We start from the raw sequence: 17,691 nt of genomic DNA, 5'->3' as shown, positions 1-17,691 counted from the left end.
TTGCAAAACAAATATCTGATAAAGTGCTTGTACCAAAAATATATAAAGAATTCTCAAAACTCAAAAATAGGAAAACAGACAACCCTATTAAAAGTGGGCAAAAGTTCAGAACAGACATCTCACCAAAGAAATGGAAAATAGCATATGAAAAGATGATTAACATTAAATGTCATGGAAAGGGCAAATTAAAGCAATAAGATATTACTGTATACTTATTAGAATGGATAAAATAAAAAAAACTGACAATACCAAATGTTGGCAAGGATGAGGAGCAACAGGAGCTTGCATTCACTGTTGGTGGGAATGCAAAATGGTACAGCCACTCTGGAAAACAGATTGGCAATATGTTACAAAGCCAACCAGAATCTTACCATATGATCCAGCAATCATGTTCCTAGGTATTTACCCAACTGATCTGGAAACTTATGTCCATATAAAAATTTACCCATGAATTTTCATTGCAGCTTTACTCATAGCGGCCAAAAACCAGAGGCAAGTAAGATATCCTTCAATAGATGAATAGATACACAAACTGTGATACATCCATACAATGTAATATTTTTACATGATAAAAAGAAATGAGCTATCAAACTACAAGAAAACATGAATGAACCTTCAATGCACATTACTAAGTGAAAGAAGTCAGAGAAGGCTATATGATTCTAATTATATGATGTCCAGAAAAGGCAAAACTATGGAGACTAAAAAAAATCAGGGGTTCCCGGGGGAAGGGGGTTAAGGGAGTGATATGTGAAACACAGAAGATTTAATAATCTGTTGAAATTATTCTGTATGATAATAGATACATGAAATTGCTCATTTGTCAAAACTCACAGAACGTCACAGGACAAAGAGTGAAATAACATACACAAATTTTTAAAAAATCATGTAGAAGGTCTGGGGATCCCAAAATAGAATGTAGATTGTGACAAAAGTATCTACCTGTATCATACATGTGTGCAACAACGTCATGAAAGGAATAGGAGGAAAAGGAATGGAATCTGTAAGACTAATTGGAATCTATAAAATCTAAAAATCTATATAATCTAAAAATCTATAAAATGTACTACACATAAGCAATGTACTCTAGTTGATAAAGCTGTTGCCCCTCTTTGTGAAGGGAGCACAGGTTAACAATTTTGATACCACTATACACATATAATGGGTTTGAACAATTAAGTAAATGGATGGCAGGTGGTGGAAGCCAGGTTTCTTCTCCCTATTAGAATGAGTTTACAGATAAGCAAGGGGAGGAATCCAGGATGATATAGGTGGTAATGGATTAGGTAGAGTAAGAGGCAACTGTTATGAACTCATATTTACCTTAAAATAGATACACATGGTTATAAAGAGAAACATGTACCCCTGTAAGAGTACATACAGGGGTTTGTATACACACATATGTTTTTCCTGCTGTTAGATGAGAGGGCCTAGAAGTAATGACACCTCAGTAGCAACAAGAATACCTAGAACCCAGATCTTTCTTGGCTTCCAACACCATTTCCCAAGAAGATGAACGAGATTCTTTCTGGCTGACTCTAGGGCTGGGGCAGGAAATGGAAATATACAAGATAATCCTGGAGCATCTTTTAATGCTAGAAAGTAAGGAAGTGATCTTTTAAAAAACTTACATTAATGGAGATATGTCAAAGGAGGACAGGAACCAACTGAAAGAGCTCCCAATGGCCAAAGCTGAAACAATTTGAGGAACAAAATAAAGTAGTATTGGATTATAACCCAAAGTATAAATATATATCCAGGAGGCCAGACCAATATAAGCAAATGATTGAGTAAATTAATAAATAGGGAAAAAGACAAATCTGCCATTCAGAAGAATTCCCCAAAACTTATATAAACACTCCACCCTCAAGGAGGAGAAGCATAACTCTCCACTCCTTAAGTATGGGTTGCTCACAGTGACTTCCTTCTAAGAAAAAGCATTAAAAGAAAGAAAAAGAGTAAGTTTTCAGTGCAGAAAACTAATACTACTGTAGCCAGGTGATCAAGATAAATATCAACAGTGATAAATCATGTTGGATAGTATGGACCCTTTATATTATGTGATAAAAGTAGCACTTTACCTCTGTGATCTTCCCCTCAAAAACCCAAAACCTCAGTCTGATGAGGAGAACAATATTAGAGGAATGCCTATAGAGGACATTCAATAAAACACCTGACCAGTACTCCTCAAAACTGTGAACAGCAACCAAAACAGGCAAAGTCTAGCAAACTAAAAAGTATCAGCAAATATTTAAAAATTGAAAGCAGGAAAAGCTAGAGATGAAAACAAAATGAAATCTTTACATCTGATCAGAAGCAAGCAAAGTGGTCAAAATTCAGCATTAGATTCCCAATAGGGAACAAATAAGAATAAACCATTTTGAGAATCTTCACTCTGAATACAACTTAAAGTATTCCCCTGGTATTAAAAGACTGAAAATTACTATATAATGATAGTCAATGACACTGGAAAGTGAGAGAAAAAAAAGATTACAAAGAGAATGTACCAAATATTGTGAACAGTGGTTATCTCACAACAGTGGAATTAAAAGCAAGTTAACTCTCCTCCTTTTCTTTTTTTCTGCTGTGAAGAGAATGACTTGGGGAATTTTTAAAAGTATTAATCTCTGAATTCTGCACTAAAGGCATTCTATAAAATGTTATTACATTTGTAATACATTCTACCCTACCCTTTACGTGGCAAGTCTATAAAGTGGGTTATTTTTCAAATTGGTAATTAAAAATGTGAACCCATGACCAAAAATTTTCCACACCAGCAACTTAAGAAAGAACTATAGTAATATGTCCAGAAAACTCCAATTCCTAGAAAATCTATACTAGGTGAGAAAGGATGACATTGACTTTAATTTTCAATGACCACATGATCTAAATTACTAGTTCACACTTTCCAAAGCCCAAGTCGCTGTAGAAGAATAATATCCTTTCAATTGAAATAAATTAGAAGCAATACACAACAGTTACTTTGATATATGTATATAAAGAAGCTTTCTGGGAATCCTAATTCTTCTATCTCCCAAAAAAATAAAGCCAAAATCAAACTAGTCACATGCCTCTGAAACCAAGTTTTATCTGAACTCTTAAGACATTAGCTATTCCTCTTATTAACTGAGGTGAGAACTGAAACCTTAAAAATTAAAGCTAGAATACATGTCATTGAAATATGTTTTGTAAAGGTGGATTCCAATTCCTAATGCTCTACCGCTCTTGATGTCTATGGATTTCAATTCCTAATACCTAATACAGCATCCTACCCCCAAAGAGAGTCCAGCGATGCAACGGGTACTACGGGGAAAGAAGGATTTGAGAAACAGTGCAAAGGAAGGGAACAATCCGTGCCAAGATTCTGCATACAGGTAGTCCTTGAAAGGAAAGTAGAAAGTGAGAGCATAGGAGGGGCGGGCAGGGTCTTGGAAATCCACTCCAAAGGCATTCAGTGACAAAGACACCAGAAGGGCTGTCTCCCCAAAAGTAAAATGGTGAGAGGAGTGGAGCCCGCTACGAAAGGAAAGTCACCAGGAATTAAGAGGGACAACTATGCACAAACAACAAGCTCTCTCGAAATTTGAGGGGGTATACGATGGTGGGACCTTGGTGCAAGTGTCAATTGGAAAAGACCCCCCCCCATTTGGGGGTGGGGAGGGTAGCTCTCGAAACCCCAAGTCTAAGACAAACCAGGAGAAGAATAGTCGTTCTGGAGTCTCCCCACCGACCAGAGAAGCGCAGGTGTATCTGCGGAAGCTCAGGTTACCGGGAAATATGACAAGGACGGTGTGCATCTTCTCTGCCCACCGTGCAGGAGCCCCGGGCGCGGCGGGCGACCGAGGGTCGGCACCGGCTCCGAGCGCCCCGGGACCCGCCCGCGAACGCACTTCGGCGGCAGCGCCCTCGCACACCTGGCTCCCGACACCAGTTGAAAGCAGTCAAAGTGAATGAAGACGGACGCGGCGCCTGGCACCACTCCATCCCGGCACACAAAGGCGGATTTTGAAAATCGAGGGAGAGTCCGAGCCGCCGGACCCCAGCGGGCGCCTTTCGCAGAGGAGCTCTTACCTCGGATCTGCCCTCGGGGCCGCGGCTTCCCCGGAGGCGCCTCGAACCCAAACCCGGCGGGAGGCGGCCGGGAGAAAGCCCCCGACCCGGACCGCGCCCTCCCAATCCTCCGCGAGCCGCCCAGCCGCCGTCTGCGTCCGGCCGAGGAGACGCGGTCTCCGGGGCGAGCTCAGCGCCGGCCTCGCGCTCGGCTAGAACGCCTGGCCCGCCGCCGCCGCCGCCGCCGCCGCCGCCGGGGAACTCTGGAGCTGCCCGCCAGCTCACCCGCTCGCCCAAGCCGGCCGCGCGCCGCGCATGCCCAGTACATCTCGGGGAGCGAGCCCGCGAGCGCGCGCCGCGCGGCCGGGAGCCGCTCCGCTTTCCGGGTTTTGGCGGCAGCCGAGGCGCGGAGCATCTGGTCGACCGCAGCGCTGGAGGAGAACTGGCCAGTGGGGCCGGGTGGGCGGGAGAGGGAAGGTAGGAGAGAGGGCAAGGCAACGTGCCGAGTTATCAAGGCCGCGATCGAAGTCGGACCGAAGTTCTGAGCCGCCGACGGGTTTCCAGAAGTGCCCTAGCAGGACCCACTAGCAGCTGGGAGGCGTGAGAAGTAGAGCGCGAGGAGAGGTTTGCCCCGGGCAAGAGTGGATGCTCCGGGCGGAGGGAGCGCGCCAGATACAGCGCCCCGGGTCTTAGTGTGCAATTCGTGGCCACTAACCTGCGGGCAGTAAACCTGCAGCACCCAAAGACCCTCCAGCCTTGGTCTTCCTGCTGGGACCCTCCCACCTATTTTTCCCCTTTTGTCGCTTCCTTTTTTTTTTTTTTTTTTTTTTTTAATCTCCTCAACTCATGCCTTAAACTGGTGGCACCCAAGGGCCTCCATTCGGTCCCGGGGAGTCTCGAAACTACCGGTCCTTACCTGCAAGCAGCAAGCCCAGACCTGCCTCGCCCGCATCGCACGACTGCCTTGGATCCTATTTTTCTCGCAGCTCTTACCAAGAGCCTGATGTGGTCTGAAGTAGTGGAGGCTTCTTTCACATAATGCCTCTCGTGACCTAACCAACCTTTATAATCTTCTTCTCCCCCCAGTAGCCCCCGGTGCCACTAAGTGAGAAGTCCTTCCATCTGTAACATTGCATTTGCTTCTTCTTGAAACTCCAGCTTTGTCATAGCTATGACCCCCTCCTTTCTAACTTCTTTAAGGTCACTTGACTCTCAGAAATCAATGAAAATCTATAAAATAAACTTGGTTAAAGTAGATTGGACCTGCTTGTTTTGTGAAGCATGGGAGAAGCACAGTCAGGGGAAAGAGAGATTTCAAACCAAGATGGGAAATAAAACCATTATCCTAAAAGTTGGAACAGACCTTAGTCTGCTATCTTAAGTAGAAATCCTCTCTCCAATGTTTCCACTACACCATCAACCACTTAAACTTTTCCATTGTTGGAAATCTCTATTTTTATCAATATTATGTATAATTATTTTTCATTGAGTACCTATGCCAGGAACTAAGCCATTTTTATATTATTATTTCTAATCCTTAAAATGAGATGAGCCTTGTTATACCTATTTAGCAGGAAAATGAAGCTCAGATGTTTCATTCCTTTTGCCAAAGCCAATGCTGATGCCACAATTAAAATCCAGGGTTGCTTAACTCTAAAGTTTGTGTCATTTGATTTGTGAACATCAAATCAACTTCCCTTAACTTAGACCACTGGTGCTGGTTCTGCCCCAAAGAGCCACACAAAATTAATCTCATTTCTTATAGACATTGCAAGCCTTGAAATATTTGAACCAACTATTAAGTAACTACCAGATCTTCTCATATTTTCCTCTTCTTCAAAATCTCTAGAACCTTTCATTGTTCTTCAAATGCAATGGTGAGCCCTCATAACCACATTCCATACCCTGCTTTGAATGTACTTTGATTTTTCACTTTTCTCCTTGAACTGTACACTCAGAAGAGAACACAACATTCAAATACAGTGGGCTGAGAACCGAGTCACAGAGGGATCAGCCTCTTTGATCCAAGCATACCCTGACAATAATGCATCCCGAACTTGCATTAGGTTTTTTAGCAAGCATACTACAGAGTCAGATCAAATATCCAAGTCAATTTCACACAGACTACAATTAAACCATATCTATTACCTTACATAGTCTGTACTTCCATAATTTAATATTTAAACCTAATTTTTACCTTTAAACCATATTAAATTTCATCTTGTTTGTTTTAGGACATAATTTCAGATTTTAAAATATTATTAGCGATCACTTTAAATTTATAACATCTGTAAATTTAATGAACATGCCTTCTTTGTTTCCACCTAAGTCTAATAAAAAAAAAAAACAAAGAACAGTTACATAAAACAGGCTTACAAAAGAGCCTTGCAGCCCACCACCAAAAATGAGCTCTGAGATAATAATCATTTATGAACCAATACTTTTCAAGATCAAGCACTTTAGTTCATGCAACAATGCTATAACCAAGAAGGATTTCATAAAAGGTTTTCTACATGCTCTGCTGAAATGAAAATTCACTGTCTCTAGCATTCCTAAATCTACAAGTACAAGTAACTCTTAAAAAAAAATAAACAGGACCTTTTGAAATATGAACCAGTTTTGGTATCAATGATCTCCATTACTTTTCTAAGTGTTTAGAACCAATGTTAATCTTTTTACACTTTTGCTGAGAATTGATGTCCAACTCCCCTGTTTATTGTGCTGCCTTATACAAGTTTTTCCTTCTTGAAGGTTTCATTTGCTAATGTTGGTATGGGAGATGAAAATGATGTAGAACAGAATGAAGGTAGATACATGGAGTGAATGGGGTCTCCCAAATACAAAATACACTAGCAAAACTTGAGAAACGGGTAAAATCTATAGCTGGGTGTAAAGGCTAGATACAGAAAATTTGAAGAAATGATGATGGCTAAATGTAACCTGAAGACTGAGAACTATATGTAAACTTCCCAAGAATCAAATGTATTTTTCACACACCCTCTCTACTCCAATCCCTCAGTGTGATGTGTGAGTATCATTTAGGGACTGCTGTGTTTATCTTTGTAGGCAGTCTTAAAGCCAAGTAATGTAAAATGTACCTATGGATAAGTTAGATAATGTTTACTGTAGTTAAGAATATTACTCTTTTTATGATCTAATCTAAATATTTTAAGCATATCTTGAAGTCGAGATATGCTTAATTTCATTTTGGCTACAGCTGACATCCTTATTTAGCCTTGCTGAAGAAACCGGCCAAATCGCTGGGTTATTATTTTTGCTCCCACTTTAGAAATTGCTTGAGCTTGCTTCTTATCTTTTTTTTTTTTGCTTCTTATCGTGTAATTGATATCTATATTTCTTGTTTGTTATGGTTCTTTACATCTATTTGGGTGTAGCAAATTTACTTTTGCTTTGAATGTGAAAATGCTTTATTTGTTATATACCATATAAGTAGACGTGTGAAAATTTTGAAGCAAGAAGGGAAGTGAAATATTTTTAACAAAGAGTCTTTCCAAGTGTAACCCCTACTTATCTACAAGGAACTTTATTAGTCAAAAACAAGTAACTGACAACACCCCCCTGTCAGAAATGGGTAGATCCCGTAGGTAGAAAATCAGTAAGGACATAGTTGAAATCATCAGAATACACACTCTTCTCAAGCTCATGTGGAATATTCACGAGGATAAAATCACATTTTGGGGACTTCCCTGGTGGCACAGTGGTTAAGAATCCGCCTGCCAATGCAGGGTACACGGGTTCCAGCCCTGGTCCAGGAAGATCCCACATGCCGCAGAACAACTAAGCCCGTGCGCCACAACTACTGAGCCTGTGCTCTAGAGCCCGCGAGCCACAACTACTGAGCCCACGTGCCTAGAGCCCATGCTCTGCAACAAGAGAAGCCACTGTGATGAGAAGCCCATGCACCGCACTGCACCGCACTGAAAAGTAGCCCCCGCTCACTGCAACTAGAGAAAGCCTGCACACAGCAACCAAGACCCAATGCAGCCAAAAATAAATAAATAAAAATATATATATATATTTTAAAGAGTTATGGAAGATAGAATGTGAAGATGTAACATTTATCTAATCAGAATCCCAGAATGAGACACCAAAAAGAATAGGTTAGAGGCTAGAGGTGAAGAGACTGGTTATACTCTCTTAGATTAGATATAGGTTATAGTATATAGCTGACAGTGTTTCCAGATTAATATAAGACATGAATCCACCAAGAGAGGAAGTACTGGCATATACACGTATCAAGTAGAATACCTAAAAAGAAAACCAGAAAGAGAAAGAACAACATATACATGTATCAAATAATATACATGAAAAGAAAACCAAACCAAGATACACGAGAATGAAATTGCAAAACACCAGAGGAAAAGGCCATATTAAAAGCATTGCGAGGGCTTCCCTGGTGGCGCAGTGTTTGAGAGTCCGCCTGCCAATGCAGGGGACACGGGTTCGTGCCCCGGTCCGGGAAGATCCCACTTGCCGTGGAGCGGCTGGGCCCATGAGCCATAGCCGCTGAGCCTGCGCTCCGCAACGGGAGAGGTCACAACAGTGAAAGGCCCGCGTACCAAAAAAAAAAAAAAAAGCATTGCAAGAAGAAAAGCAAGTAGACCAAAGAATTTTAAACAGCAGTAATGGCAGCCAGAGACACTAGAATATCTTCTAAATGTTGAGAAAAATAACTGTCAACCTATAATTTTGTGTCCAGAAAAATTAGATTTCCAGAACAAAAATGGAAATAAGACATTTTTAGAAAAATAAAAGCTTTGCTTTTTACCACCTTCACTAGACGAACTCCTAAAACACACCTTTGGATGAAGGAAGTGACCCAATAAGAAATACTGAGATGCAAGGAAAATATGGTGAGCAAATAAATTGATAAACATTTGGGGTAATCTAAGGAAAATTGGTCTGTAAATAATAATAATAATAATGTCAAATTTGTGGAGTTAAAAAGCACAATTAAAATATTGGGCGATAACATAAATCAGCTGGAGGACGATCAGAGTCAATCTGTTCTGCGGTCCTTGTATTGTTTTGAAGGGGTTAAAGTATTAATTTTAAACATCTGTAAGAAAAGCATTCAAGATAGAATTTCAAGAGAAACTACCCATATGATATTTACAATGTTTTAATACTGTATATGTATCAACTCATTTACATTCTTACAACAATCTTCTGACAGTCTCCATTTTATACATGAGGGAAAATAAAAGACACAAAAACATGAGCCACAAGTCATCTAACGACTGTGTGACGAAGTTGGAATTTGAGAACATGGCTTTGGTGGTTATGTTCTACAGTATCTTAGAGACTCTGAAAGAATAGACACAGAATGCAGAAATTCCAAAACAGCAGAGGAAGAGAAAGGCAATAAGAAATAAACAAGTAAACATAACAGTATCTCCACCTATTTACCCCGAGCAAAGAAAAAATTTAAAAATACAAGAAAGAATTGTAGAAAAAGAGGGCCAAATAGAAAGGAAAGACCAAAGGGAAAAACGTTCAAATATGTAAGTAATCACAACATAAATGGATTAAACTCTACAGCTAAAAGAGTCAAAGTAGTTTTTAAAAACATAGCTATATGCTATTTACAAACATAAGGACATGGAAACCATAAGATATATCAGGTATATAATAATGAAAAGAAGACTGGTGTAGCTACATTAAAATCACACAATCACAATGGACTTTAAGATAAAAAAGCATTATTGGGGATAGAAAGGGCACCACATAATGATCAAATCTACAAGGAGAAATTGATAAATCCACCATTATGGTGGGGCTACTTCAATACTCTCTCACCTATTGATAAGTTACTGACAACTCCATGTACATAGATATAGATATAAGGTATACAATATTTAGATATTACAGTGTCGACATACAGCAATAGGAGAATACACATTCTCATCAAACCCGGAAGAAATATTTACATGAATTCACCAGTGTACCTTAACATATTTAAAATAATTTGGATTATTTAGACCGAGGGTTGAAAAACTTTTTCTGTAAAGCACTAGATAGTAAATACCTTAGCTTTGCAGGTCAATGGTCTCTATTGCAACCACTCAAGTCTGCCCCTGTAACTTGAAAGCTGTCATAGGCAATATGCTTATGCAATTCAATTATCTTCTCCTCCTGCAGGAACAAGGATTGTAATTAAGCAAATGACCATAGCCGTATTTCAATAAAACTTTATTTAGGCACTCTGAATTTGAATTTTATTTAATTTATACATACCTCAAAGTATTTGTGTTTTTCAACCATTTAAAACGTGCCAACCATTCTTAGCTCACAAGCTGTAGAAAAACAGGTGGTGGCTGGGTTTGTTGATCCCTGATCTAGACCTTGTAATCGCTGCTTGCAAGGCAATAGATTTAGAAATATATTTCAGACTAATTTTCTTTGTTAAGATCTAACTTAAAATTTAAATAACAGTACCTTTTAATTTCTAAAGATTCACTTAAATAAGTGGGATTTAGACTTCCAAATAACCATGGATCAAAGAGGAAATCGTGAATGAAAATTTTAAAATACTTCGAACTGAAAAAAAAGAAAAATAAATTTTGATATAGTCAGATCATGAAATATTCTATAGCAGTGAATGTCAGGAAGCAACCACCACATTCAGCAGAATAAATTACTCTTAGAAACATGAAGTTTCTAAGATCACAGATAATTATGTGCAGTAAGTTGCCCTTTTTACAAAGCTCAGGAACAAGCAAAACTAAATGATATATTATTTGGGAACACGTATGTATTTGCTAAAACTAGTATGTAAACAAAGGAACGTTTATCATAAAATTAAGAATAGTGGTTACTTCTGAGGGGCAGGAAGGGAAATGGAACAGAGTGTCTTTATAGATAAATTGCAATAGTAATGTAATGTGTGTCGCAGGTGTTCACCTTAATCACACTCCTTGCTCCTGCGGAGGAAAAGATTGTTGAATTGCATACAATGACAGAGGAGGGACAGAGCAATTGTTACTCTGATTTGTGGTGAAAGCGATCCAGTTACCCTTCTCTCATTTACCTGGACACAGGTCATCAGAATGCCTCATCACCTATTATCCCTGACCTTTGAATGTCTGGTGAGCTCTGTACATAAAACACTCCTTTCCAAGCAGGACCACAGATACTCTGTCCCTAATTTTAAGTGTGAAAGTTGACTTTTACAATAAGGCTTATTTCCTCCAGAAATTCTAATGCCTCGGTACAGCTGAGGAAAATTTAATTCTCACACCTGAGAGTTACTCATTCCTTTACTAGTAACACCTGAATATTCTTTAAAATTCAGAAGAGACATCGCTTGTTTCATCTTTTTGAGATAACTGTACTGCTCGTTCCACAGAACTGGAAATTTGCCATTTGAAAACAGTTATCTCACTATTTACAGCTTTTTCTAATCAAATTTAAGCTTTTAATTTTTCTACGTGTGCCTAACCAGGAAAGCAGATGAAAATCAAAGGAGGAAAATAAAATAACCATAAGGAAAAGTAAACCTTCAAGAAACTGGTTAATTTTAAATTACAGTAAAGCCATAAAATGGAATTCTATCTCATGATGAAAAAGAATGAGGTGGTTATATTAACCACTAACTTGGATGGACATCAAGATATATAGTTGTTAAGTGGGGTGAGGGGAAAGGTGAGTTGCAATACACTCTGTAGTAGGAATGAATTTATGTAAAGAAAGAATAGCAGCTAGAGAAATACAAGCCATATTTTAACAGTTTCTTTTATAGGGAGAGAGATGACGGTGGAGGCAGGAGTTCTTTTCACTATTTCGGTTAATATAATTCTATAATATTTGAATTTTTAACCATGGACCTGTATTATTTTGTGGCAGAGAAAATTTAACATTGTAATATTTTGTGAATTTTGTGTTTCTGAATTCTTTACTCTGTCTAGAATTCAGCTAGAGTTTTAAAATTTCCATCCCTAAAGTCTAAAGTATCTTTAGTTAACTGAGCTAAAATAACCCTCAGGCTATTTAACAATTCCCTTTGGGGACCGCATTGGAATTGCAAATGCAGACTCTGTTTCCTTAAGTTGGCACCCCAGTTTTTTTCTCCATTGACAGTAGAATCCTGGGGCGGGGGGGAGGTGGGAAGGGAATAAAACAAAACAAAAGAGAACTCCTATTACAAATTTAAAGGTTTTAAGAAGCAAATTCGCATCTCTCATTAGCTTTCTCACTCCAATAGCCCTGGTGCTCAAGAAAACTCCAGCAACCTTAAAGATAATTGTCCTGATAACGGTGCTTAAATCCAAGTTTTGGCAAGACAACAGCAAAAATATGCCCCAGATTCCAAGTCTAATTTCATCTTAAAGAACTTGGATACACACACACACACACACACACACACACACACACACACACAGAGAAATCTCTAAACGCGTGTTGGTTTTCCGAATACACTTTCCTTTCCTTTAATGAACACTTCTTTTTAATGCAAAGCTTTCAAAGCATTTTCCACACTTTCTTATTAAGCAGAGTGTTTATCTTACTAACCATACTTATCATTGTGCACATTAAGGGTTGTACTACACAAGTACACAATTCCTTACCCAAACCCTTGCAACCAGATGTTTGCATCTTGTGAAGGTAACGTGATGCTTATACCACATACGTATTCATAGCAACCCAGCAGGGTCTGTAATTAACACATTATTTCTGCAGCAAATCATATTCATACAAATTAGAACGAAGTTCATAAGTAGCCTCATAGCCCCTCAGATTCGATTTGCTATCAAACAAGCACAAGTCGTCAGGCTTTGTCACCAAATGAAATTTGAAAAAACAAACAAACAACTTTTAAAAAAACTTTTGACTTGACCTTGCAGATAAAGCTGTTATGCACCTGTATGATGGTGCCACAAGGAGTAACTGCCTTGCTTGCCTTGCATTTGAGACTCTAAATGGCTATCGTTTTGAGGGCTTGATATCTTCTGCCTCCTGTGTGCCTTCCATCCATTTTGTTGCTGTGACTTCCTCTACCACCTTCCTGCCCAGATACTTTATTATGTTAATCGGCTATGACCTGAAAAAAAATAGATAACCAAGTTATTATAATCATGTATGAAATAGAGTAAGTAGATTATACATAAGGAGCACTAGGGCTATTCTGTGATATGTGCATTTTGCTTGGATTCTTGACAACACCTATTTCAACAAGTTAGAGGCTTTGGTTTGCTAATGATTGTCACCTGTATTCACAATTTTTGAGATTTTTATCCTTAAAAAAGCAACTCTAACTTCCTGTTCTGAAAAAAAAAGAAATACAATGTCTCATTTTATAGATGTCACCTACTTTCAGAAACGGACATCTTGTGAAAGCATGCTATTCTAATATATGCATATATGACCTTTTGGTCATATGCAAATAAGCTAAGGGCTAAAGTTTATTTACTCTTGCACAAAGAATAAGTGATGACAATAAAGATTAAGGTATTTATAAAACCTTAAAGTACGATCTCAGGGTGACATTTCTAAATCATCACAGTCACTTGCCTGTATTTTTTCTTCTTTACTCAACTTGCAAGTCCTTCTGTATTCTGACCCCACTCTGTACATTTATCTTCATTTATTAGTGCTCCTGCTGTGAGCTTTCCACAGCTCCAATATGTACAGCGCTTCCTTGGTGTTGCCCACACAAGGCACACTTATCACTGCAAGACAAAGAAACCTGGGGAGGAGTGGAGAGTCATGACTGGAAATCAATGCAGGAATGTCCGTGATTCAAGTTTCCAAGAGGAAAGTAGCCAAAGCAAGTGAGAGATCGATACCAGGTGCTAAGAGAGTGACATGAAAGAAAAGTATTGAAAGCAGTAAGAACCCAGAAACCCAATCAGATGGCTCACTAGTGAGAAAGCATCTAAAGGCCTCTGATTCATTCATTCAGCAAAGGTTCAAGCACCTGCCAAGCACAGGGATGGGCTTTGGGGATATAAAAAGGAGTACAAAATGGTCCCCACCCTTGAGGGCTTGCAGTATTAGCAATTAAACAGACAGAAATAAATAGAGACAACCATATGCCATGTTGTAACAGCACAATGTAATACCAAGCACTCTCTGAGCCACAGAGAAATGAACGCTCAACTCTGCTGTGCAAAATGAGGCTGGCGTCACAGGGACTCACTTGACTGCCCTTCGCTGATCACCTTCCAACCTCCTTGCTGTTCCTCGAGCACCCTGGCCTGCTTCCACCGCAGCCCTAGCACTGGCTGTTCCCTGACCCCTAACGCTCTTCTTCCAGATATCGACAGGGCTCACTCTCTCACTTCATTCAGGTCTCAGCTCAAGTGCTACCTCATCGGAAAAGATTTCTCTGACCAATCACCCTATTTAAAACTGTACCACCCGGGCTTCCCTGGTGGTGCAGTGGTTGAGAGTCCGCCTGCCGATGCAGGGGACACGGGTTCGTGCCCCGGTCCAGGAGGATCCCACATGCCGCAGAGCGGCTGGGCCCGTGAGCCATGGCCGCTGAGCCTGCGCATCCGGAGCCTGTGCTCCACGACGGGGGAGGCCCCAACAGTGGGAGGCCTGCGTACCGGGAAAAAAAAAAAAAACACAACACAACTGTACCACCCAAGGGGAAGGATAAATTAAGACTTTGGCATTAACATACACACATTACTATATATAAAATGGTTAACCAACAAGAGCCTACTGTATAGCACAGGGAATTATATTCAATACCTTGTAATAACCTATAATGGAAAAGAATATAAAAAAATGTATTATATAAAGCTGAATCACTTTGCTGTACACCTGAAACTAACACAACATTGTAAATCAACTATACTTCAATTAAAAAAAAACAAAACTGTACTCCCAGACACACATACACACACACACACACACACACACACACACAGAAACTCAACTATTTCTCTCTTTCTCCCTGTTGCCTGACTTTGTCTTTTTTTTCCTCAGCCCATATCACAATCTGCAATCATCTTGTCCAATTATGTATTGTCTATTTCCCTCATGTAAATTCTGTGAGAGCAGGGATTTATCATTTGTATTTACTGCTCTAGCCCCAGCATTGGACAGAGTTGAATGAGTGAATGAATGAGGAGAAATTTGAGCTGAGTTATGAAGAGCATGTAGTGGCTTGTCAAGGGAACAAGGCGTGTGTGGAGGCAGAGGGAGGACTCAGAATGTACAGAGACACCAGGGTAATTAAAGGGAGTCAAGGCACCTTGGAAGGAATTTAGAGAGAAATAAAATGATCTGTGCTCAGCACACAGTGGGTTTTCATTCAACGTTATTAAGTAAATAAGTGAGAGAGCAAGTGAGTAAATGAGTGAGTGAATACACGATTGAATTAATGATCAGGTTTTTGTCTGAGAAAATGTGTGAGCCTAGATGGGTGGAACAGAAGACAGGAAGTAGAGATCATTGAGAAGGCTGGTCTTCTACAAAGAGGAAAATAAAGAAGGCCTGAATGAAGCAAGTGGGAATAGAGAAGAGAGACCACACTTGCGAAGCAAGTAGAATTGTGATGTGGTTGAAGTGGGGGAAGCAGGTGAACGCAGAGGATCCCGATGTAAGTGTCCAGATGGGTGGTGGTGCTGTGGACCACACGGTAAAACCAGGAATGGTGAAAGGAGGCTGCGCTGGAGAGATAATCTATCCTGGGTTGTACATCTTGGGATTGAAGTCTCTCTGTAATAGGGGAAGACAACTAATATGTAGTTGGAAGGGTTGACCTAGAAGAAAAGTCAAGACAGAAGACAGGTTTGGAATAGCCTTTATGGATGGATGTCTTTATCTTCAGGAAAACACGTTAGGATAAGAAGACGAAATTCGAGGATAATTTAAGAGGTCGAGAGGCAGAGGGAGGAAAAGGAACGTCCACTGAAAACTAAGAAGCAGCTAATAGAGTGGTAAGAGGAAAACTAGGAGTTTAAGCCCATGAGAATTAGCATGTGCTGGCTGTCTTGCTCATTACTGTAGCCCCAATGTCCTGGTACAGGATAAAGAGACATGCAAATACTTGTAAAAAAGGGAAGTAGGGAAAGAAGGAAAGAGGGAGGGATGGAAGGAAGCTTGGAAGGCGGGAACTGGTTAACAGTAAGACTACAAAGCTATCAAGAAAGATAATGGGACTTCCCCGGTGGCGCAGTGGTTAAAGAATCCGCCCGCCAATGCAGGGGACACGGGTTCCATCCCAGGCCGTGGAAGATCCCACATGCCGCAGAGCCACAGCTACTAAGCCAGCGCTCTAGAGCCATGAGCCACAACTACTGAGCCCGCGCGCCACAACTACTGAAGCCGGCGTACCCTAGAGCCCGCACGCTGCAACCACTGAAGCCTGCGCTCCTAGAGTCGGTGCTTTGCAACAAGAGAAGCCACCACCGTGAGAAGCCCGCGCACCTCAACGAAGAGTAGTGCCGCTCACCGCAACTAGAGAAAAGTCCGCATGCAGCAACAAAGACCCAACGCAGCCAAAAAAAAAAAAAAAAAGATAATGATAGCTAAGAAAACTCAGATTTATTTTATTAAGGGATTATAACATGCCAGAGACCCCTTTAAGCAGTTCACACGGCTTGACTCATTCAATTCTCAAAACAACCTCGTGAAGCAGGGGTGATGATGATGATATGATGATGATGATTATCCCCTCTTTATAGATGAGAAAATGAGGCACAGAGAGGTGAAGTTGCCCAGGGTTACACAGAAAGTAAATGACAGAAGCAAGATTTCAAGTCCAGCCATCTCGCTCTGAAGCCCTCTTTGCACAGATGGAAGAGTGAGTTTTGTGAGGGGCCTTGAGTGAGTATGGTTTCAATGGAGGGGCAGCTCTGTGGCCTGGGGAGGGGAAAGGAAGGCAAAGAAGTGGAGAGAGCAAATGTAGACTGCTACTGCAAGGCGGTTCACTAGGAAGAAAGAGGGACAGATAGTAGCTGGAAAGGAACACAGGGGTGTCAGAAGCCGTTTTGTGGTTTGTTTTTTTTTGCGGTTCGCGGGCCTCTCACTGTTGTGGCCTCTCCCCCCGCGGAGCACAGGCTCCAGATGCGCAGGCTCAGCGGCCATGGCTCATGGGCCCAGCCGCTCCATGGCATGTGGGATCTTCCCGGACCGGGGCACGAACCCGTGTCCCCTGCATCGGCAGGCGGACTCTCAACCACTGCGCCACCAGGGAAGCCCCGTTTTGTGTTTTTAATGAGCAAGTCTGGTGCATGTGGACTCGCTACAGTCTGTTTACATCACACCCCAGAATTGCTAAAAGAAAAATGAGGGGGTTGGCTGAAAAGACACTCAGGTTACTTCCAGCTCTGATTCTACTATTCCACAACTTTGAAATTCTTTCTCAGTGTAGCCAGATGGAAGATTTCACTTGATAACATTAGTTGGAAAAATAATTTAATACACTTTTAAAGAGGTCTATAAATAGAAGTCCAGGGGCCTCTTTGAGTTTCCTTATGATTCATGAGCTTTTCATCTTTTCACATCCTAGTCAGTGATGTGTCCTGTTTTTATGAGGAAGCTGAAGTTTTTCTTGTCTTTAGATTTGGCCTAAGAACATATTTTTACTTTCTTTTCTTAGGTTAGGAAAGAGTCAGGGTCATCTAGGTTCACGTCCTTTTTCTCCATTGCCTTTTCCCTTTTGTA

The sequence above is a fragment of the Phocoena phocoena genome, chromosome 11 (genome assembly GCF_963924675.1).
Source record: "Phocoena phocoena chromosome 11, mPhoPho1.1, whole genome shotgun sequence".
Taxonomy (NCBI): domain Eukaryota; kingdom Metazoa; phylum Chordata; class Mammalia; order Artiodactyla; family Phocoenidae; genus Phocoena; species Phocoena phocoena.
The sequence above is the reverse complement of the archived record's forward strand: the minus strand, read 5'-3'. Positions refer to the sequence as shown.